General features: G+C 42.9%; 1 long non-coding RNA gene across 1 annotated transcript; it reads left to right on the top strand.

Annotated features, from left to right (window-relative positions):
- Positions 1–7143, top strand: LOC114484741 (uncharacterized). Its single transcript, XR_003677971.2, has 3 exons — positions 1–2661; positions 3453–3641; positions 6702–7143. It is a non-coding gene; the product is annotated as an uncharacterized lncRNA (long non-coding RNA).
- Positions 7144–7783: the final 640 nt, after the last annotated feature.

Raw genomic sequence — 7783 nt, 5'->3', positions numbered from 1 at the left:
CGCTCCGCGGCATGTGGGATCCTCCCAGACCGGGGCGCGAACCCGGTTCCCCTGCATCGGCAGGCGGACGCGCAACCACTGCGCCACCAGGGAAGCCCTCTCCATTCTATTTCCAAGATTTTCGATCATCTTTACTATCATTGCTCTGAATTCTTTCTCAGGTAGACTGCCTATTTCCTCTTCATTTGTTTGGCCTGGTGGGTTTTTACCTTGCTCCTTCATCTGCTGTGTATTTCTCTGTCTTCTCATTTTGGTTAACTTACTGTGTTTGGGGTCTCCTTTTTGCAGGCTGCAGGTTCATAGTTCCTGTTGTTTTTGGTGTCTGCCCCCAGTGGGTGAGATTGGTTCAGTGGCTTGTGTAGGTTTCCTGGTGGAGGGGACTGGTGCCTGTGTTCTGATGGGGCGGGCTGGATCTTGTCTTTCTGGTGGGCAGGGCCATGTCCGGTGGTGTGTTTTGTGCTGTCTGTGAACTTAGTATGATTTTAGTCAGCCTCTCTGCTAATGGGTGGGGTTGTGTTCCTGTCTTGCTAGTTGTTTGGCATGGGGCGTCCAGCACTGGAGCTTGCTGGCCGTTGAGTGGAGCTGGGTCTTAGGGTTGAGACGGAGATCTCTGGGAGAGCTCTTGCCGATTGATATTACGTGCGGCCTGGAGGTCTCTGGTGGTCCAATGTCCTGAACTCAGCTCTCCCACCTCAGCGGCTCAGGCCTGACAGCAGGCCGGAGCACCAAGACCCTGTCAGCCACGTGGCTGATTATGGATACTGAGAAGTCCAACAATCTGTGGTCTGGGAGCTGGAGACTCAAGAAGCCAGTGGTGTAGTTCCAGTCTGAGTCCAGAGGCCTCAGGAGTGCCAATGGTATAAGTCCCAGTCTCTAATATTTTCTACTGATTCAAGTGGGAATGCCAAGGTATTCTTGCTTCCAGTCTGATTCAACCTGCAGATATGGATCAAGTTTGGGGCAACCTACTTAACAGGGCTATGATGAATCATTCTTGATACACGCCGAATTGGATATTGTACATAAGTAATTTGAAGCCAAGTCATATAGAGAGTGCTTGAGGGCTCTAGGGAGTCTGGTTTGAGAGGTGTAAACACAGGAAGGACAAGCACCTTTTAGAAGAATGCAGGGTGAGGGAGTCAAAATGGATTTTAAATATAAAATGTAAAACTATGAAACTTTTAGAAAAAAAGAGGAGAAAATCTTTGAGCCCTAGGTCTAGGGAAAGTGTTCTTTAACTTGAAAGCAAAAGCACCATCCATAAATGGAAAAACTGATAAATTGGGCCTCATCAAGATTAAAAGCCTTAATCTATGAAACAGAAACAGACTCACAAACATAGAGAACAGGCTTGTGGTTGCCAAGGGGGAGGTGGGGAGAGAGAGGATTGGATTGGGAGTTTGGGACTAGCAGATCCAAACGATTATATATAGTATGGATAAACAACAAGGTCCTATTGTATAGCATGGGGAATTATACTCAATATCCTGTAATAAACCATAATGGAAACGAAGTTTTTAAAAAGATTAAAAGCTTTTGCTCTGTCTGTTAAAGAGGATAAAAAGACAAGCTACAGACTGGGAGAGAAATATTTGCAACCCCCATATCTGACAAAGAATTGCTATCTAGAATATATAGAGAACACTCAAAACTCAACAGTAAAAAACCAAACATTCCACTTAGAAAATGGGCACAAGATATGAACAGACATTCACCAAAGAAGATAAACAAATGGCAGAAAAGCACATGAAAAGATGTTAAACATCATTATCCATTGGAAAAATGCAAATTAAAACCACAGTGAAATATTACTACGCACTTATCAAAATGGCTAAAATTTTTTAAAGTGACAACACCAAATACTAGCAAGGATGTGGAGAAACTGGATCACTTGTACATTGCTGGTGGGAATGCAAAACAGTGTAGCCACTCTGGAAAACAATTTGGCAGTTTCTTAAAAAATTAAACAGGCAACTACCATATGACCTAGAATTTGCACTCCTGGGCGTTTATCCCAGAGAAATGAAAACTTACGTTCGCACAGAAACCTGTACATGAATGTTCATCGCAGCTTTATTCATAATAACCCAGGAGTGGAAACAACCCAGGTGTCCTTCAATGGGTGCATGATTAAAGAAACTGTCGTGCATCTATACCATGGAATAGTGCTCAGCAATAATTGGAAAGGATTACTGATGCAACAGCTTGGATGAATCCCAGGGGAATTGTGCTGGGTGAAAAAAGACAGTCCTTAAAGGTTACATATTCTATGGTTCCATTTATATAACATTCTTGAAATGACAAAATTATAGAAATGGAGATCAGATTAGTGGTTGCCAGCAGTTAGGGATGAGGGGTGAGAAGGGAGATGGGTGTGGCAGTCAAAGGGCAGCAGGAGGGATCCTTGTGGTGATGAAACTGTTCTGTATGTTGACTGTCTTAATGTCAATACCCTGATATCTTGATATCAGTATCCTTGATAGCGTACTACAGTTTGGCAAGATGTTACCATTGGGGCAAACTGATTAAAGGGTTCACCAGATCTCTGTATGATTTCTACAATCATCTCAAAATAAAGTTTAATTTTAAAAAAGTCTTTTGTACACACAGAACAACAATAGAGACAAATAGAGACTCTTCCTGAGGAGAATCATCAAGGTGGTGAGTAGCCTGGATACTATGTCATGGAGAAATGATCGAAGGGTGTGGGAGGTGGGAGAAACCTGAGGGCAGTACTTGGAAAGCTGCCATGTGGAAGAAGAATTAAATTAGAATAAGTGGGTGGGGGCTTCCCTGGTGGTGCAGTGGTTAAGAATCCACCTGCCAATGCAGGGGACACGGGTTCGAGCCCTGGTCCGGGAAGATCCCACATGCCACCAAGCGGCTGGGCCCGTGCGCCACAATTACTGAGCCTGCGCTCTAGAGCCCGCGAGCCACAACTACTGAGCTCACGTGCCACAACTACTGAAGCCCGCGCACCGTAGAGCCTGTGCTCTGCAACAAGAGAAGCCACCGCAATGAGAAGCCTGCGCGCCGCAACGAAGAGTATCCCCCGCGAGCCACAACTAGAGAAAGCCCATGTGCAGCAGCAAAGACACAAATCAGGCAAAAATAAAATAAATTAATTAAATAAATAAAATTTTTTAAAAGAAGAATAAATGGGTGGTAGTTATAAGAGAAGATTTCATTTAAATATATGGAAGAACTTTCTAGAAACTAGTGTTTAAAAAATGAGATGACGGGATTCTAAATATCTAGAGATTCTGGCCTTGCTGTTGCTTGAGCAAGCTAGGATGCCTTAGGGCCTTCGCACTGGCCCTTGCCTCTGCCTGCAGTGCTCTTCCTGTCCATATCTGCATGGCTAACACCCTTATCTCTTGCAAGTTCTTCTTCAATGTCCATTTTAAGTCAAGTGGGGGCTTTGGTTCATGTTATCGTTATCTTCACTCCAGGCCCTAGGCTGATGAAGCAGGTATCATCTGGAATGTTACTGGCAGCAGAAAGTTGATGGCAGAGAGAAAAGAGCACTCTGGAAGGTCTCGTACCAGAAACAAAATACTCATTTTCACAGTGAGGCTGGGCGTTCCCAGAAAAGAGAGTTGGAAATTAGAAGAGTGTTTTGGAGAGAGATTGGTGTGCTGGTGAGTTCCTCTCTGCCAATGGGGGTGTTGGAGGGTTGCCTACTACTCACCATGAGCCTAAGGAAAGGACTCAAAGATGGCTTGCTACATATGTTCCCAAGAAGTTTTCAGGACATGGAAGACAAGTGTGGGGTGAAGGGTATGCATTTCCCCTGGACCGGGTATGGCCCCAGCATGAGAAACCCATAAGTGGGGTTGCCTTAGCTCCTCTCCCTACACACCCCCATCTTGGAGACGTGGCCAGCATGGTGGAAGAGGGGAGAAGCCAACACTGCTCCTCCTTTTCCTGCTTCAAGTGGGCAGCCTGGAGCAGGCCTAGAGTGGGGAAGGGAGAAATGCTTTTCTTTTTAATGTTGAAATTTTAAGTCTTCTCATCTTAAAAGAATTTTAGACTTTTCCAGAAAAAGTTGCAAAAATCATATAAGGAGCGCAACACGGGACAGAGATCTCAGAGAAAGGGGAAACAAATAGAGCCCTGCGATTTCCCAGCTTACGGGCCTGAGAGAGTTTCCAGGCCATAGAACAGAGAAAGGGAGGCCGAGGGGAGCCCAGTTATCATTCTAAGTTGAGCTTATGGAGCTGGAATGCCAACGAGGCCACGGTTTGAGTACTGGGGAGGAAAAGCTGCGCAGAGTTCCAGAGGTGTGTAGATCGGGAATCTTCAGTAGGGTACGGACCAGCACCTGTGTGTAAAGAAAATACTCAAGGCTGGGGAAAGAACTACCTGAACGGATTAGGGGGAACAATCCTTGGAGGTCCCACAGGGCCCAGCTAGTTTCTGTTTCCACTGGCCAGAATGGAAAAACTTCATAAATCCCAAGACATTGGGTAGAATATTCAGAAAGGCATTGCCTCAGTAGTAGGGATTAATTACCCCTAGCCTAAAGGCTGCTCTGATCCCATTTAAAACAAAGCTTAAAAGGAAGCCTCAGAAGGATCAAACTATTTCCAAGTAACTGTGTCCCAGAACAAAGCTCAAGAATATTTATAGGAATACAAAAATACACAGTACTCATTAAGGTAAAATTCACAATGTGTGGCATCTAATAAAAAATTACCAGGCATGCAAAGAAGCAGGAAAAAAATGACCCACAATGAGGAGAAAAATCAACCAATAGGAAAAGATCCAGTAATAAAACAGATAATAGTATTCATAAACAAGGATATTAAAAGTTATTATAACTATATTCTATACCTTCAAGGAGGTAGAGGGCACATGTGAGACCAGAATGGGTGGTTGGTTTAGGGGTGACATAACTGTGAGTTCAGAGATTGCATGCTCATACCTAATGACTTGGTGGTCCTTCCATCCCTATCTATCTGTAAGTGATAGTCTTGTTTGTTCCAATATATATTCCATCTGCAACATGTCGTAGAGGGAAATAACTTATTATTTTTACTAAATCTTATGAAGTCCACCTTTTTCTCACAATCTACTTGATCACTCATGGTGTATAATTAAAACATGCTATGGGGACTTCCCTGGTGGCGCAGTGGTTAAGAACCCGCCTGCCAGTGCAGGGGACACGGGTTGAAGCCCTGGTCCGGGAAGATCCACATGCCGTGGAGCAACTAAGCCCATGCACCACAACTACTGAGCCTGTGCACCACAACTACTGAAGCCCATGCACCTAGAGCCCGTGCTCTGCAACAAGAGAAGCCATGGCATTGAGAAGCCCGCACACCAAAACAAAGAGCAGCCCCCGCTCAACGCAACTAGAGAAAGCCCGCGTGCGGCAACGAAGACTCAACGCAGCCAAAAATAAATAAATGTTTTAAAAAAACATGCTATGAGTTTCACCTATATTTCATAAACTAGTATTTTATATATAATCTACACTTAATGCTTCTTATGAGTTTCATCCACCCTGTTTGTTTTTCTTGTACTTTATGGCAGATTACAATAATCTTATTGTACTAAATAAGATTATTATCATAAATATGTCCATACAATATAGCATCTATACACAGGTATATCTGTCTATAGACATTTCTGTCTATCTACTTATAACATAATGGCAGGGACTTTGGCTGTCTTGTTCACTATGATAACCTCTGCACCAAGGACAGTGCCTGACACACAATAGATGCTCAAGAAATCCTTGTTGAATGACTACATATGTTAGAGTTTTTCCAAATACATATACTATTGTGCAACCTGGTTGTTTCCCTTTTGTCACTATTTGCTTGGCCCTTGGGCACACTGTATTTTCTTAGGAAAAAAGTAATGAAATTGCCACTCAAGTGGTAACTAAAATATTTACAGTGTTTACAGTGTGAGTCAAAGAACTAACTAGTGGGACCACAACTGGTATGAATAACCAACCTAAAATAAAATGGAGGAAATGAGAAGAACACCTAGATTTAATCTTACTCTTTAGCTACAGTGCCTCTACTCTATTCTTCAATTCCCTCTGCCAGTCCAAATGACATCTCTGCACTGGGGCAAAGTGTTTTCCAGGATGTGCACTTAGGGGCAAGGCGGAGGTAAGAACAGACAATTGTTCAACTAAAAGGAAAAGACTAATCCAGCGTTTTGCAATTTTCGCATCAGTGGGGCTGGGGCAGGGGAGGTAGGAAGGACATTGGGAGAAGGGGCTGGGACATGTTTCAGGTGTGCAAATTACTAGAAACAATGAGAAGGTGGGCTGTGCATGCCAACTGCGAGGAAGGTGCCTGCTAGCCAGGTTCTTTACTCAGCAGGGGTTGTGATTAAAGAATGGTATTATTCAAGCCAGAATTCACAACTCCTATGAGTCTCATTTAGTCAGCAGGGCCTAGTGAGAGCTGGAAGAAACATAGGAAGATTGAAGTGCAGGCAACAGCAAGACATTGGCAAGCAATTGTGAAGTGGGCATCTCTGTCCTTCTGAAGGCTGTGCCAGTCATTGAAATAATCTCAGATGAACAGGCACATTAGGAAAATTACTATTATTATGCATTACAAGGTTACAAAGAAGATGTGTCCTTTTATAGCATCGTACTTTTAAAAAAATCTTAGACGTGTTGGAAGTTTTCTCTAGCTTTCCTCTTCCTAATTCTGGCCTGTGTGTTTTTACAGATTTCCTCAGAGCCCATTTTCCATTCATTGGCTACAAAAGAGGTTGCACATTGATATCACTTGTGAAATTGCTAATTTCTACGAGGACAGGAATTAGGATTTCTTCAAAGATTTATGCTGGCGGTTTCTGCTTTCTTTTGGGGGTGAGGTAGAGGGATGGACTATATTATTGCTGAAACATGAAGAGAAGGTAAAGTGTTGTTTTATAAGGCAAGTCCTATCCTGCTTGTGTCAAAATGGCTTGTGATATGCTGCAAAGGACACCATCAAGAAAGTAAAAAGACAGCCTACAGAAGAGGAAAAAGTGTTTGCAAATCACATATCTGATAAGGGCCTTGTATCTATAATATATAAAGAGCTTTTGCAATTCAATAATAAAAAGACAAATACCCTGTTTGTAAAAGGGTAAAGGGTTTGAATGGACTTTTCTCCAAAGAAATTATGCAAATAGAGGATAAGCACACCACAAAATGCTCAACGTCATTAGTCTTTAAGAGAAACGCAAATCAAAATCCCAGTGAGCTATGACTTCACTCCCACTAGGATGGCTATAATCAAAAAGACAATAACAAGTGTTGGTGAGAGTGTGGAGAAGTTGGCATGCTTGTACACTGCTGGCGGAAATATAAAAAGGTGGAGCCACATTGGAAAGCAGTGGTAGCTTCTCCAAAGCTTAAACATAAAGTTGCCATATGACCCAGAAATCCCATTCCTAGGTATACACCCAGAACAAATGAAAACCTCTATCCACACATTGTATGATTCCATTTATAGGAAATGTCCAGAATAGCCAAATCTATAGAGACAGAAAGTAGATTGGTGGTTGCCTGGGGCTGATGCGTGTTGGGGGAGGTGGAGAGAGACTGTTGTTGATGGGTACTGGGGTTTTCTGGGGGGTGATGAAAATGTTCTAAAACTGAGTACGATGATGGCTGCTCAACTCCGCGGATAAACTAAAAACTATTTAAATGGGTTAACTGGATGGTTTGTGAATTATATCTCAATAAAACTATTATTAAAAATGAAAACCACCAAAACCCCAAAACCTTGTGACAATGTCCAGTGCATCCTATCTTTTAAAT

This window comes from Physeter macrocephalus, chromosome 21 (assembly GCF_002837175.3).
Source record: "Physeter macrocephalus isolate SW-GA chromosome 21, ASM283717v5, whole genome shotgun sequence".
Lineage (NCBI taxonomy): Eukaryota > Metazoa > Chordata > Mammalia > Artiodactyla > Physeteridae > Physeter > Physeter macrocephalus.
The sequence above is the reverse complement of the archived record's forward strand: the minus strand, read 5'-3'. Positions and strand labels throughout refer to the sequence as shown.